Source organism: Puma concolor, unplaced genomic scaffold (assembly GCF_028749965.1).
Source record: "Puma concolor isolate L17-30 unplaced genomic scaffold, mPumCon1.1.hap2 unalloc_scaffold_7, whole genome shotgun sequence".
NCBI classification, from domain to species: domain Eukaryota; kingdom Metazoa; phylum Chordata; class Mammalia; order Carnivora; family Felidae; genus Puma; species Puma concolor.
This window is the reverse complement of record NW_028240280.1, coordinates 962,673-979,172: the sequence shown is the minus strand read 5'-3', so window position 1 is coordinate 979,172 and position 16,500 is coordinate 962,673. Positions and strand designations below refer to the sequence as shown.

The 16,500-nt window shown below is 50.8% G+C and overlaps 1 pseudogene; it reads right to left on the bottom strand.

Moving 5' to 3' along the window:
- Positions 1-3,492: 3,492 nt before the first annotated feature.
- LOC147571047 (protein shisa-9 pseudogene) lies at positions 3,493-5,463 on the bottom strand (annotated as a pseudogene).
- Between the last annotated feature and the right edge of the window lie 11,037 nt (positions 5,464-16,500).

Here is a 16,500-nt window from a genome sequence, read left to right as displayed (position 1 = left end):
GACTGGGCCACAGGGTGCCCAAATATTTGGTCAAAGGTCATTCTGGATGCGTCTGAGAATGGGTGTTTGGATGAGATGAACACTGACATTCAACAGACTGAGTAGATGGCCTTCCATCACTCGGGTGGGCCTCGTCTAATCAGTTGAAGGCACGCACAGACCAAAAGGCCCATGCTTTTGGGGCCGACCAGCACTAAGGGAACTGGGTGGGGGTGGAGACGGAGGAGAACCTGAGAGCTTCCTAAAGAGGGAAGTCACCCCGGGGAGGCAACCAACAGCTTCCTTGGGAAAATGCACGTCTGGTGTTGTCGGTTCTACCAATTTCTCAAGAGAAGTCAGAAATTGGGATTTCTATGTGAAATCTCCTTGGTTCTAAGTTGGGTTTCAAACACAATACATGACAGACACTGAAGAAATTTTACAGCCCAGATGCAGTGAGCCTTGACTGGATCCGAGTTTGGAAGCCCAAGCTCCAGAGGACATTTCTGGCTTGACCAGGAGAATGTTACCGTGATTGGCTATTTGATGGTATTAGAGTTTCTGTCCTTCTTCTTGAGTGCGATCCTGGGATTGTGTTGTGTGGGAGAATGTCCTTGTTCTCAGGCGATCCACGCTGAAGTATTTAGGGAGAAAGGGAGAGGGCAAATGAAAATACAGAGTGGGTGCTAAAGCAGATATGACAAGATACTCATAATTGCGTGGCCTAGATTAGTAACTCTCAACTGGGGGTGATTCTACCCCCAGATGACATGTGGCTATGACTGAGGACATTTTTTTTTAACTCACAGCTGGGTTGTAAGGGGGGTGCTACTGGCACCTAGTGGGGGGAGTCGAAGCAGGCTGCCAGACACCCTACGATGCACAGAACAGCCCCCCACAACCGAGAATGGGCCGGCCCCAATGGCAGTCGTACCGGGAGTGAAAAACCCTAAAGACATTTTTATCCTTCTTTCAAGTTTTGTCTTTTGTATGTGTAAAATGTTTCACAGTAAAGAGAGAGAGAGAGAAACTTAAAAATAAGAATACATAAATAGTGGTGCCTGGGTGGCTCAGTTGGTTGGGCCTCTGACTTCAGCCTAGGTCATGATCTCTCCGTTCCCGGGTTCGAGCCCTGTGTTGGGCTCCGTGCTGACAGCTCAGAGCTTGGAGCCTGTTTCAGATTCTGTGTGTGTGTCTCTCTCTCTCTCTCTCTCTCTCTCTGCCCCTGCCCTGCTCATGCTCTGTCTCTCTCTCTCTCTCTCAAAAAGAAATACACATTAAAAAATTTTTTTGAGAAAGAATACATAAATAGCAATACCTTGCAGACCAAACAAAACATGTCTGCATGGTTGGGTAACCACAGCCGGCCACTGTTTGCAGTCACTTGTTCCGATACATATGACAGGATGTAACGCTACTGTGGCTGGTGAATGAGGGTCTCTGAAGTTCTTCCTATATCTTGGGCAAGACCCCCGCAGCTCCTGGAATTAGAGACTTTCTCCTGTTTTCAGGTCCCAGTCGGCCCAGAAGGGAGCAGCCGACATGCCCAGGATTCTGGGTCTGAAAACCAACATCACGGAGGTCTCTTCTAGGATGCCTCAAGTGCACAGGTCACGAGGAGCAGTTCGTGATGTGGGGCTGCTTTCCGATGAAATGAGAATGAACCCTTCATCTCAGTGACCCGCACTGCCAGCCCAAGACAAAATAAATTAAGAGGCTGTGGCTGAGATGGTAATTTCACCCGGAAGCTCTCAGGTAGCTGGGTGTATGCCACCCGGGTACCCCCTGACCTGTGGCTGGGACTTGAAATGGTTAATTGCATACACAGGGCACCATGCATGGTTAATTGCATACACAGGGCACCATGCTTTTCGACGGTCCTGGGGGCAGCCCCCAGCACCACAAATACACAAAGCAGAAATATGTGCAGAAAACACACAAACAAATGCAAATAAGAGAGTGGCATTGGATTTAATGCATCCATCTCCAAGAGTGTAAAATAGTCCCAAACTCAAGAACAGTCTTCCTTAACATGTAGGCCACTTTTGAGGAGCCATTCAGGGAGGCTGCCACATGCGGATTTCTGGGGCTCATCCCAGACCTTTGCTGACCCGGAATCTTTCCCTTTCTGGACAGAACACAAGAATATGCATTCTAGGAAGCTGCCCACCCCCACCCAATGCTCACTCAAACTGAAAACACACTTGAAATGAGGGGGCTGGGGACTGCAGTTTTATAACTAACTGGGTGACCTTGGAGAAGCCACCCAACCTGAGCCATGATTTTGTCATCTATAAGTGGGAACTAATAGCACCTGTCTCCTAAGGTGGTCATGCACACTAAAGGAGTGTTTACACACACATGCACTCAAGTACACACACACACACACACACACACACACACACACACACACACACACACACACACCCCTCTAGTGCAGTGCCTGGCAAATGTTCTTTCCTTTTCGGTAATAGTAACTGGCCACACACTGGAAAGCCTAGAGAGCTTTACAGAAGTACACAGACTCAGCAACCCTAGAGATTGTGATCTAAATTGCCTAGGGTGGGCCCCTAGCAAGAGGGTTGTTTTGTTTTGTTTTGTTAAAGCACTCCAGGTGGTCCTAAACAGCAGCTGGGGTTGTAAACCACACCTGGGAAACTGCCAATAAAAATCAACCATCCTTTCTCTTCAAGAGAATGTACTTCCATGGCATTCTGGAATTTCCAAACTGTGTACCCGGAGAGACTTGTGTCCAGGCTCTTTCAGAGGTGTGCATGCCCCGATATTCAACACCCAACCAGCGCTCTGGTGGTCCCTGAAGAAGTGGCTGCAACCAACTAAGCCGGGGGGATTCTTTCTCCAGACAGAGCTGCAAGGTGGCAAGACAGGAATAAGATTCCCTCCTGAGCCCTGAGGTCTGCGGTGGAGCTCTGTCTCAACAGGAATACCCAGATCACACAGAGCCTGAAGATCACACATCGCCTTCCCCATCTGCAGGCCAAAGGGAGCCGCCCACCCTTAGCTCAGCTCCCACCTTCCCACCTCCCCTTGTCCTGCCTTTCCTACCCTCCTTCACCCCCCACCCAAACACCCAGGAGGGCTCCTGGAAGCGCTGGTTTGCAAGGGAAAGGCTCAGTGGATACTTCAGCAGAGGAATTAATAGGAATCTGCCAGGCAGCCTACCTATCCCTGGGGGACTCTCTCCCTACCAAGGCGACACCCATCGTCCTGCCTCCATATTCTTCCTTCGCCTTAACACAGACCCCAGGAACCTACAGGGACTGGCAGGGACTGTGGGGAAGTGAAACTCCTGCCTGTGGGGCTGGCGACAGGGCATCTTGGAGGTGCAGGAGGTGGGCGGGGCCAGCGCCTTACTCTCTCACTTGGTCAGAGTTTCCTGAATCCTCTCCAAGCTAACTTTTGTGCTTCAAGACCCCAACATCCACCCACACCTCCCTGCTGACCCAAACCAAGAGGAATTTCCTCACCTCTTGCCCCAAATCCCTACCCTCTGGGGGGAAAAAATCATCGGATACTTTGCGTATAAACAGAAAATAATTACTAGTGAGGTGGTCATGTTCCTTCCCCTATTTTGGGTGGGTCGCTTTGTTCAGGTTTTTAGGGCAGGCGCACCGAGTTCCTGCATCCACACGAGCACACATGGGCCCCACCAGAGGTGTGGGGAGGGTGTGTGTCTGTGTTTAGGGGGCGGGGGGGGACACGTGGCGACCCAGCTGCCCACACTCGGCAAGATCCAGCTAGCTAGGGCCCAGCCATCCAGCTGTTCCAAGACCGCCAGTCGCTCTCCAACCCCGCCCGCCCAGACCTCCTGCCAACCCTGGCCTGCATCGCGTCTGGGGGCCGCTTCCCGGTGGCTGCCCTCTCTGCCTCCAAAGTTACTGGGTTGTGCGAATCAATTTAGGCACTTTTTAAAAGGCAAAAAGAAAATCGCTCCATTAATCCCCAAATGCCTTCTCCCATCTGCTGCAACTCGCCATCACTAGGACTTGCATAATGAAAGTTGACGGAAAGTTGAGGAATCAGTGGGGCAGGAGGGAGGCTCCCGCCCTTGGAGTCCTCGCCAACCCCTGCAAGGGGCGCAGCTCGGGGCGGAGGCCCTGGCCCCCAGCAGGGAGAAATGGCGACAGCGGAAAGCGGGCAGGGGTCCTGGTGGCTGGGAGGCAACCAAGGTCCCAATTTCAGGAACCTAACAGCTCAGGGAGAGAGAGAAGAGGCCGCTCCAGGCAAGGCTTTTGTTCTCGCCCTCCCCTCTCTCTCTCCACCTCCCTCGCTTCTTTTTCGCGACCCTTACGAGTTGCAGGCGGCACACACTGCTTCCCTCCCTCACACGTGCCGCCCTTCCTTTTCGGGCCGCCTGCCCTGTTTACCTAGAAGCTGGCATCTGGAATCCGAGAGGTAGACCCTTCGCCAAAACCCAAGACTCCGGGGCCCTGAGCTCCCGGCCTGTGTGTGTCTCAGATCCGCTTGAATCCTAGGTGGGAAAGGGCAGCGAGACGGTGAGGGGTGGTGCACAGACCACCCCCTACATACACACACGCGCTCAAGTCCACACCTGTGCGGAGCCCAGCGCCCCTTCTCCGCGCCTGGAGCCGAAATTGGCTGCCCAGGCGATCTCCGCCAGCGGACATGGGGGTTGGGGGGGGGGGGGGAGCGCCATTGCCCAAGGAAAGGTGGAGAGGGAAGAGGAGGGAGAGCGGCGCCTGGAGGGGAGGCGACGGAGTTGGGTGGAGGGGAGGCAGCCTACCTGGACTTGGCTTCCTTTGCCGCCGGTGCGCTTTCTCCAGCCCCAGCTTGGTGAGGATGCCTACAAGCGTGACGGCCAGCACCCCGCACATGATGTAAAGGATCCGGTTGGTCTTGTCCTTCGTGGGGGTGGTGCAGGGGGCCGTCCTTGCGCCCGGGGGGCTTGCGGGTGTTGAGCCACAGCGGAATGTCCGAGTTGGTGCAGGTGCTCTGGTTCAGTCGCCGCTTCTTAAAATGTGCAGCAGAACCGCAAGTCACAAGTCCCTCAGCAGAAGATGAAGTCGCCCGAGGAACAATTGAATGGCTGGTCCCACTGGTCCCTGATACCGAAGTAGCCGCGGCAGAAGTTCGGCGTGGGCGCTCGGGTAGGGGACGCGTCCCAGACCCCCGCGCCCTCGCTGGCCTCTTCCGAGGCGGCCCCCAGAGCGGCTGCACGCCCCCCTCCCCGCGCCAGCACTACCACGGAGCCCAGCTGAACCAGCTGCCCGTGCCCCGCTCGCTCCTGCGCCCAGCACACGCGGGCGCACAGCTCGGTGTGGAAGCTGCTGAGGAGCAGCCGGAGGACGCTACGAATCATGTCTCCCAGCCTGGGCTCCGCCGGCCGCCTGCCTCTCCAGGCGCGGCGGAAGCTGCCGAGGCTGTTGCCGGGGGCTGCGAGCCGCCTCCAGCCGCACAGGCAGGGAGAGGCGCGGAGCTCTCGCTGGTGGGCGGCCCCGGCGCTGGGCTCAGCCCGCGTTCGCCTCCCGGGCGCCGCGCGCAGCGCGCCTAAGGGGAGGGGCCAGGCGGGGAGGAGCGCGCCTGGCCGGGCTGGGGGAGGACGAGTGGGGGCAAGCGCTGGGTGCACGTCCGGCCCCCTACAGGGAGAGGCGGAGGCCGGAGAGCAGCGGAGAGTGTGCCTCGCCTAGGCCGGCGGCTCCGGACTAGCCGCCCTGCGCCCGCTCTCAGGATCCCTCTCAGCTCTCCAGCTTGCTAAGTCCCCAGGAGAGGGCCAAGCAACGCTTTTGGTATGAAGAGAGGCCAGGAGGAATGGCGGAGGGGGGAGGGGGGAACGAGGGGTGGAAAGGTCGCGAGCTCCCGAGAGGCGGGGGCGGGGAAGAGGTGAGTCGGCAGGGCTGGCGGGAGCGAGTTGAGGGGCGGGGGTGCAGAGCTGAGCTAGGCTAGCGGGCGGGGAGAGGGGAGCGTCGGCAGCCTCTGGGGCTGAAGGCACCGCTCGGGTTTTCCAGCAGGTGGAGGATGGCTGCGGGACCTCTCCCGCCCTCTCTGGGAGGGAGGCGCGGCTCAGACCTGTTCCGGGCGAAGAGGCGGCTCAGCCCCTGGCTTTTTCAGGCGTGAGTGCGCAGGAGCTGCGGTTCGAATCTGCCCTCCAGGGAAGGGGGGATTCACAGGGGCTAGGTAGGGACAGACTAAGTGGCTTCCACTCCAAGGCAAACTGAGACACAGTCTGATCAGGATCGCCCCTCCATGGTGCCCGGGCCGTCTCGCCCTTCCCTTCCCCGACTGAGCCCTCTAGCCAGGCGCGCGTCCGGGGTGGTTCTACTCCCTGGGACTTGCCTAGGACCAAGACTGAGCTGGGAAGGCGCGGTGGCAAGCCACTGGCCCCAGGGTAAGGACCCCCGGGAGAGGGCCGTGGGAGGAACTGAAGTCAAAGAAGCCCAGGGGGTAGGAAGAGGCAGCAGACCAGGCCCAGGCAGGGGCACATCCCAAGTTCCTGAAGGTCTTTCCTTGGGACTCTCCCAGGCCCCAGGACCTGCCACTTGTGTCCTTCTAAGACCTCGCGGGGGCCTTCCCTGCGTTCTACAGGAGGGCACTCCGCACGCCCAGATCCAGTGCAGCGCAAGGCCTGGACACCTAGCCTCAGCCACCCTCCCGCATCTGGAGCTCGCGCGTGGGTCTCTGGAGTCGGCTGGCCCCTTGCTCACGGAGCCCCCCAGACATCCTCACCGGATGTGGTGCAGTCCGGCCTTGCTTCCTGGGCTTCCAGCCTCTGGTCCTTGCCCTTCAGCATTTCCAAATCTGCCCTCTCCACTCAGGTGATTCCAGCTGGAATCAGTTGGCCCTCTCTCATTTATCCCACTTCTTTCCTCTGCTTGAGTTTGACTCCAATAGCCCCCAAAACAGGATTTGCACCAAAGCTGCTACACTGAATTTAGATCTCCACATGCCCCTGTGTTGTTTTTTGTTTTTTGTTTTTTTTCATTGCATTAACTAAGTATACACCTTGCAGTCACCTGGGCGGTTTGCAGGGAAATGATGTCTCCTCCACCCTCCCCTCCACTGGGCTTCAGTCAGGGGCTTCTCCGGGCATTTTCAAAGCACCCAAAAGTTGGGCCACCAATAAAATGGCATAGTGGGTTCTCTTTAACCGAAAAAGCATGGTGGGGAGGTGGTTACTGAACTCCTTTGCAAGTTTTCTCAAAATGACAGGGAGTTTGGCTCACTGTGCCTTCTCTTGGAAGAATGTCACCTCCTGTCTTCTGAAAGACTAGCATAGAATGACCCTGTTCCAGCAAAAAATGAACCAAGCCGACACTGACCCAGCATATCCAGGAGTATGCCAGCCCTCTGAGACTCACTGAATCGCGGGCTGTATTATGTCCCAAACCCACCTGGACAAGGTGTGAGATTGTTTAGTCTAAATGCATCAGAGCCATCGGAACGAGGTTCCCAAAAGATGGCAGTGTGGCATGTGGGTCGACCCACACCCACCACCACTGTGTGAGCCTCTACAAACACAAGCATTGGGGTGTGAGAACTAATGACGGCTGACATCTGATGCCTACAATATACCCACTAAGCTTGTCTTTTCTAAAGTCATCTCTTCACAGATGCTCAAAGCATATGTAGCATCTCGCAGACAATCTGGGAATAGTTGCTAAACCACTGGAGTGACTGATCTCCTGTAACTCTATCTCTAGGTGATACTACGAGGCCCACACAACAGAGGGAGGGACTGAGGCCCAAAGCGATGAAACCAGATGCCCACAGTACCGCAGCAAGGGATGCTACACGGTTGGCTTTTGACCCAAGAAATGTGAGTCCAGGGTCTGTGTTGTAACCGCTGCAGATAGTGCCTGCCTAAAATAGGCCTCCAGACTCCCTGTCCATCTGACATTACATTATGTATTTGGTTTTTGCCTATCTCCGCACATTGAACGGTAAACTCCAGGGCAGAAAGGGGCCTTCACTCCTGCAGCATCTCCCAGCACCTACAGCAGCAAGAAGCATGAGAAACACCCAAAAACTATTTACAGGCTGTTTTGAAGAACTTACTAAACTCTTATGCAAGACCTTTGGTGTGAAACGAAGGGAGGAAAGAAATGCATACAACAGGGACAAACAATGGAGTTTCTGCTGTCAGGACCACACAGAGGGATCGGGATATTTCTAGGCACTAAATCAGAATTGGAAAGGACCCTTCCAGCAGGCCTGCCTAGGTCCAAGAGGCTGAGGCTCAGAGAGGTTAAGGTCTTTGTCCCAAGGTTACATGGTCAGCAAGTGGGAAAGCCAGGGCTGGGTGCAGAATGCCAGACTCCTAACCTCTGCTTTCCTGCCTGCCCACCCCCACTGCACCCCACCGAGCAGCTGGCACCTCCCAGCAAGCATCAGGGCTGGGAGCCTAGGACAAGGGCCTGGTAGGAGGATAGGTCACAGACACCTTCCCGCCAGAGTTGGGGTTGTTCAGACACATTTAAATTCGATTTTAAACAAGAGAGACAGAACAAAACAAACAAACAGAAAAAAACACCTTCGTGAAAAGAGACAAAAATCTAGACAGAAAAGTCCATTTTAGAATCTGTGTCCGATCTCTGTAAACTATTGCCTGTCACCAGAATATTTGAGTCCAGTCCTCAGGGGAGATTCACTCTGGCTGCTATTCCAGGCTTTACTTAACAGAGACTGCCCCCTGATTGTCACAAGGAGAGTGCAGGGGGCCTGCTTGGGAAAGAAGCCAACCTGATAGAAGGACCCTTTGTGGCTTATTTGCCAGATCCCAAACTTTAAACCTGCTATCCCTGTGAACGTCAACCAAACCCAATTCCCTTGCTGTTCCCGCCTGGAACATTGCCCACACCCGTTTCCCAAGCCTTTGAAAAATATGTACAAGAAGGGGGAGAATCAGGTTCATTTTCCTCTCTAAAGGAAGAGAGCCACTTTCCTCTGGGTATGTCAACTCAGTAAATAGAGTCACTGCCTCCTAATAGAAGTGTGATTATTGACAACATGTCCCCATTTAGAACATGTGGTTGAGAAAGCATTTCCGTAAGGGTTCCCGGTGGGGAGGGGTGCGGTGTGTGTGTGTGTGTGTGTGTGTGTGTGTGTGTGTGTGTGAAGGGATGGTGGTGGTTATTCACTTCCTAATTGAGACACCTGTCAAGTTCATAGAAGATGAAAAATCATCATCAAAGACCACCCCCACCACTACCCAAATGAATTCCTGCAAATGTGCTGAAATTAACATGCAGCTCTTCAGGAAAGTGCTTTCTATGAAATAGATGATGACATTATTATTTACAACACAGGCACTTTTAGTATCTAAGGAAGAATCTCGTTGGCTCTAGGCTTCATTATGTTAGTCTGCAGCACAATTTGCCAGGAACCTGCAACCATACTCCCCAGGTATTAAGGGGAAGGAGCGATGTTACAAAGGAGGTTTACTCACCAGGACTCGGAGCCCACGTCAGTCTATATGCAACTCCACAAAGTAGACTCTCTGTGTCGTGGTCCTCACCGGAAAACATTGATTCTTAATAGTCCTCATCGGGTGACTGTTAGGGTTTCAAAAAGGTTTCTTAGCAACTGTTAGCCTTGCGAAAAAAGAAAAGAGATGGCACACAAGCTGTTGGTTGGAAACCTTAAGAGCTGCCTGGGGGCTGCGGGAGATCAAAACTGGACTCCCAAATGCAGAGGGCAAGGAGAGACCAAAGGAGGAGGCAGACGTCTCCAGATGGGTGCATGGTGGGGGTGATAAGCAAGGGAACTTACAAGGCCTGCCCTGGGCCCTGCAAGGCAAGTGGATCTCTCCACCTGCCTGCCAGAATCTTACAAGTTTATATTACACACAACCCGCAATAGGGGTCAGTAGTATATCGTCCAGATGGTCTCAGCAGCACTTTGCTCTCTCAGGGCTGCATCCTTGAAGCAGACTCCTCGTGCCAGAACAGTGTTTGGAATATACATTGCAAGGACAGGGGAGGGGGTGATGAGCCTCCGATTGCCCACTGCCAGCCCAGGGGTCAACTGAAGGTCATGTCCCCTGGATGACTTTCTCCAACAGAAGCCAAAATGTGGCCAGCACCTTGCCGTGCTGGGGCAACACGCTGGTTTGATACATTTTATTCTCTTGTTCTGAAAAGAGAAAGGAAACTACAAGACAAGTGAAGTGGGTCTCAATTTTGGCTCCCCCAGACTACAAGTAGTAGGTGAGGTGATTTTTGGTGGTACCCAAACATGTTTTGTAAATAATTTTATATTTATGTTAATATGTGTCAGAAAAAATTAATGACACATCAAACACTTGGCTTCAGGAGAAAAACACTTAAGGTGCACATCAATTTAAAGTCCATTTAAGAAGAAGAATAAATACATTATAGTATTTATTAATAAAGTAAAAATGCAGAAAATAAGATGAAGTGTCTTGTGTTAGGAAACGTGGGTTTTGGTATGAGGACAGGGTTTCTCAGTTTCAATGGTATCGACATTTTTTTTTTTTTTTAATGTTTATGTATTTATTTTTGAGTGTGAGACAGAGTGTGAGCAGAGCAGGGACAGAGAGAGAGAGAGAGAGAGGAAGACACGGAATCTGAAGCAGACTCCAGCCTCTGAGCTGTCAGCCCTGACCCAGATGAGTGGCTCAAACTCGCGGACCGTGAGAACATGACCTGAGCCAAAGTCAGTAGCTTAACTGGCTGAGCCACCCAGGTGCCCCAATGCTATTGACATTTTGGAGTGGATCATCATTCTGTGATGGGGGGAGCTGATGTGGGGGGCTGTCCTGTGCATCGTAGAAGGTTCAGCGGCATCTCTGGACTCTACCCACTAGATGCCAGTAGCACCTCCCAGTTGCCACAACCAAACACAGGTGATGAGCAGACATTGCAAACAATTGAGAACCGCCCCATGTTTAAATCCTAGTTCTTTCTGTATGAGGTTTATGACCTCAAATGAGTCGCTTAACCTCTCTAAGCCTCAGTTTCCCCACCTATAAGATGTGGATATGAATGGGTCTTTCCCGAGACACCTGGGTGACTCTTTCGGTTAAGCCTCTCTGACTCTTGATTTTAGCTCAGATCATGATCTCATGGTTGGTGAGTTCAAGCCCCATGTTGGGCTCCACGCTGACACCAAGGAGCCTGCTTGGAATTCATTCTCTCCCTCTGCCCCTCCCCCATGCGTTGCTTGCTCTCTCTGTCTCTCTCAATAAATAAATAGATGAATAAATAAATAAATGAATAAATAAATAAATAAATAAATAAATAAATAAATACTTTAAAAAAAGAATGGTGCTTTCCCCAGGAATCTTACAAACACTCCATATCTTGCATAGAGTGCTTAGCACAGTGAAATGGAACTTTGGCAGTGCTTAGTAAACAGTCATTCTTACGACAGGAAACCTGAAGGAGCCTAGCAGGTGGCAGGCACTGGGCTGAGTCCTGGGGAGACAGAAGGCTGAGACAACATCCTTGCTCTCCAGGATCTCAGATCTCCAGGACAAGATAGAATATAGAGGCAGGGCAAGCTTCCTGGGCATGCAGTCTGGACAGCCTTACAGCAACCCATGTTCAGGAGGGTCCCGTGCTTCGCCTGCTGCTCTGCCATTGTCGTGAAACTCTTAAATGATTTCTGAACACGGGGCCTCACCAATTCTGCAGCCAGTCCTCTATGTAGGAGATGCAACTCTGGCAAAATGAGAGGTCAAGCATTTGGGAACTTACAGGGCGATGTTTCACCCCGCCTACACAGGCAAAGGCGTCTCTTAAAGTGTTGACATCCAATCAGTCCTAGCTTACATGTATGTAAGCATTCTCAGCAATGTAGCAAGAAGAAGTATTTTTTAAGTAGGCTTTAGGCCTAGTGTGGAGTCCAATGCTGGTCTTGAACTCACAACCCTGAGATCAAGACCTGAGCTGAGATCAAGTTTAACCAACGGAGCCACCCAGGCACCCCACAGCAGGAAGAATTTTGGTAGATTCTCTTTAAAAATAGTTCTCGTGGTGCCTGGGTGATTCAGTCGGTTAAGTATCCAACTCCTGATCTCGGCTCAGGGTATGATCTCATAATTCCTGAGATCAAGGCCCACGTGGGGCTCTGAGCTGACAGTGTGGAGCCTGCTTGGGATTCTCTCTTTCCCTATCTTTCTGACCCCCCACCAAAATAAATAAATAAACTAAACAAAAATCCCAGGTAGTTGTCAAATGTCAGTCCCAAGAACAATACTGAAGTTTTCCATAGTTAAGTTTCCACTGGTCCATAGAAAGTTGAGAAAAATTATGGTTGATGAAATAGATATTCTATAAGCAACTCTTTTAAAGGTTGTATACTCTATTTGTGTAACAATCACACAAACTATGTTAGTCGTGTGTGTGTGTGTGTGTGTGTGTGTGTGTGTGTGTGTGTGTGTGTGTAAATATTTCTTACCAGGGTAAAATGGTAAACTTATCATGCCTAATTTTTGGTCATTTTACTATAGACGAATCCCAGAGTCTGGGATGACTAATGTAAGAACCTCACAGTAGGGTTTGTTCACAAGAAAAGTGGTAGTTTGAGGCAATTCTCTGAATAATTTAAGTCCCTCCAACTGTGCTGTGAAACCAAAATAGGTTTTAGGGTCATGCATTTTCCAGCTAGCTACATTGGCTAAAATGATGAGGTATATCCCCAGGAATTAGGTACAGCTGGATGCAAAGTACACAACTCCCCGGACCCACGTCTCTCTGCTCCAACAAATGCCTATAAATACAGATTGTATCAGAGAGTTTTTTCCATGTAACAAATCATCCCAACATTTAGTGGCTTAAAATAATAACTGCTTATTTAACTAACAGTTCCATAGATTGGCAACTTAGGTTGGCCTCAACTGGATGGTTCCTCTGGTCTTGGTTGGACTCACTCATGCATTTGCTGCTAAACTGCCAGGTCACCAGGGTGCTGGTTGGTCTGGGACAGCCTTCTCTGTCCCATGAGATTTCTCATAAGCCATTAGGCTAGCCAAGGCTTTTTCACATGACGCCTGGGCAGGGTTCCTAGTCACTAAAATAAAGCACATGAGACTTATTGAGACCCAGGGTCAGCACAGGCACGTCATCACTGTGCCACATTCTGTTGGCACAAAACAAGATACAAAGGCAGTTTATATTCAAGGAGAATATGGAAGAGTGGCAAGGTTGCATTGCAAAGGGACATGCGTGTGGTGCCTGGGTGGCTCAGTCAGTTAAGCATCCGACTTTTGATGTCAGCTTGGGGTCTGATCTCACAGTTTGTGAGTTCGAGCCCTGTGTCAGGCTCTGTGCTGACAGCGGGGAGCCTGCTTGGGATTCTGTCTCTCCCTCTCTCTGTTTGTTGACCACTTGCTCTCTCGCTTTCTCTCTCTCTCTGAAAATAAACAAGAAAAAGAGGAAGGAAGGAAGGAAGGAAGGAAGGAAGGAAGGAAGGAAGGAAGGAAGGAAGGAAGGAAGGAAGGAAAAGGGACATGCATGCAGAATGTGTGAATCACTGTAGCTATTTTTTTTTTTTTTTTGTATGTGTATCGACCGTCTTAGTCCATTTAGGCTGCTGTAATAATATGTGATATACTGGGTGGTTTGTAAATAGTAGAAATCTATTTCTCACAATTCTGGAAGCTGGCAAGATCAAGACACAAGCATGGACACATTCTGGTGACAGCCTCTTCCTGGTTCATAGCTGGCACCTTTTCACTGTGTCCTCACATGGCGGAAGGGGTGATGGAGCTCTGTGGGGGCTCTTTTATAAGAAGGGTGATTCCATTCATGATGACACCGCCCAAATGACCTAGCCATCTCCCACAGGTCCTTCCTTCTAATATCATCACATTGGTCTTTAGGATTTCCTGATGGGAATTTTTAGAGAACACAAACGTTTATTTGAAAAGATTTTTTAAAATATTTTTCTTTATTTTTGAGACAGAGAGAGACAGAGCACGAGCAGAGGAGGGGCAGAGAGAGAGGGAGACACAGAATCCGAAGCAGGCTCCAGGCTCTGAGCTGTGAGCACAGAGCCCGACGCAGGGCTTGAACTCACAGACTTGCTTGAACTCACAGACCGTGAGATCATGACCTGAGCTGAAGTCCGAGGCTTAACCGACTGAGCCACCCAGGCACCCCTGAGAGGACACAAACATTTAGAGGATAGCTTCAACCTACCCAACAGTTCAAATGGCATTACTACCAACCACGGTAGAATGAAAATCCCCCTATCACCAAGACTGCCTCACCGACAGTATTCCAGGACAAACTTATACACACGTTTGTACTGTCTGCAAAGAAGCAACAGTCACATAAAGTTATACAAGTTGTACTTTCACCTCCATAATCAGAACCACCCCTGTACATTGGAAAGTTTGGTACCCAAACAGCCAGCCATGTGTCCAAACCAGTACACCGGGAGGTCCTTGGTGCCTCCCTTTGTTTCAACTTCCGTATCCTGTCAGTCACCAAGTTCTGTCAAGTCTCCCTCCTGAACACACATCAGCTCCTTCCTTGCTGTCATCCCCGTTCCTCCTGTTTCACTTCAGCCCTCATCATCTCTCATGGTGACGATGACACTTCTCCCTAATTTTGCCTACCCCTCCCCCCATGTCCTCATCCTGAATCCAGTTGTCTTTCATTCACTTAACAAGCCTTTATTGAATGCTCACATGGTGCCAAGCACTCTGCTGGTGGTGGCAGATACAACAGGAAATAAGAGAGCCCCTAGTTTGGTAAAGGCAAGAAGCAAAAAAGACTTAATTTATTCGTCAGGGCAGGTCATGTGCTGTACTGCATAACCACAAAATCTCAGTGGCTTAACCCAGTAAATGGTGATTTAGGAATTCAGGTCTCTCCCATCATGTAGTTCCACCATCACAAAATCCTTTACTTTGAGCCATGTGGGAGCCATGCAGAGGCCATATGGAGCCATAGAGGAAAGAGCAGAAGGATGGAGTGAGGTAGTTTATGGCCATACCTGGGAAGTGGCATACATCATTCCCACCATATTCCATTGGCTGAACTCGGTCACATGGTCCCAACTTAAGCACAAAGGACTCTGGGAAATGTAGTGTTCCTACATGCTCAGAGTACGAAAGAGAGCTGGTGAGTGTATAACCAGTCCTTTCCTCCATGGATGATTGTCATGCATGTAACTGGGAAGTATGGCATCCTAAGGGAACCAGGGGCGGGTCTAATGTATTTACGACATCCTTGGATTCAGGAAGGCAGGGTGGTGGGCTAAATAATGGCCCCCAAAGATATCCAAGTCCTAATCCCTGGAACCTCAAACCTAGTACCTGGCAGAAAGGACTTTGTACATGTGATTAAGTTAAGGATCTTGAGACAGAGAAATTGCTCTGGATTATCCAAGGGGGCCCTATCTGTAATCATGAGTGTTCTTCTAACAGGTAGATGGAGGGAGATTTGACCAGGGAAGAGAAAAGGGAGATGGGATGACAGAAGCAGAGATTGGAGTGATGTGCTCTGAAGGTGGAGGAAGGGTCCACAAGCCCCACAAGCTAAAAAGCTGGGAAAGGCAAGGAAGAGAATTATCTCTTGGAACCGCCAGAAGGAATCAGCCTGCCGACACCTTGATTTTAGGCTGTTAAGGCTCAATTTGAACCTCTGGCCTCTGCAAGTATAAGAGAATAAAGTTTTCTTGCTTTAAAATACTGAATTAGTGATTTGTGACAACAAGAGGAAACTAATACAAGCAGTTATGCCTACACTAAGTTCCAGATAAGGATCACGCGTTAGTGAGCTAGGCAAAAAGACTGGAAGACAGGGCCAAAAGTGGAAGTTAAGGCTGAAGGGTAGCAAGGTCCAGATCCAACAGGATTTGCGAGGGAGGAGAGGGAGGGGAGGAGGGCAGTGAATTTAAGCGCGAGAGCACCAGAAAGCCATTGAAGCAGGAGTGACCTGACCAAGATCTGCATTTTTGCACGATAACCCCACCTGCTCTGTGGAGAGCACATCAGGGGAACCAGTGCTGGTGGCAGAAGACAGTCATTTATTTGCTTTATCCCAGGAGAAAAGTAGAGAGACAATATTCCAGGGTCCTGGCAATATGTAGTGGAATCAACGGGACTTGGTGATGGCCCGCCTCTGATAAGAGACATCCACTCCATCAGCAACATCAGCTGCACCAACTCTGATGGTCGATGGTACCTGCAGAGGACATAACCTGCTTAGCCACCTATCCGGAATTGAGACAAACTAGAGAAGTCTAAAGGAACAGGCAAGGTGCCTGTGAAGACCAGGTGCTATCCATTGGATGCCTTCTTCCAAATCCTGTATTGCCAACACCATCATGTCCTTTGTAATTTGAGTAAAATAGTTAGAGCACCATCCCCATATACAGGGAAACCCAGCATTAACCTTCATCACCACCCACGCCACGATCAAGGCATTTCTATTTCTCCAGATCACTTCTGACTCTGATTTCCTGTTGCTGCTTGTACAGCTACCCAAACGATGGGTGAGCTGAGGCTGAAATCCAACCTACACTGTCCTGGCCGAAGCATGTACTCTTGGTGTATACAGAAACTGATTT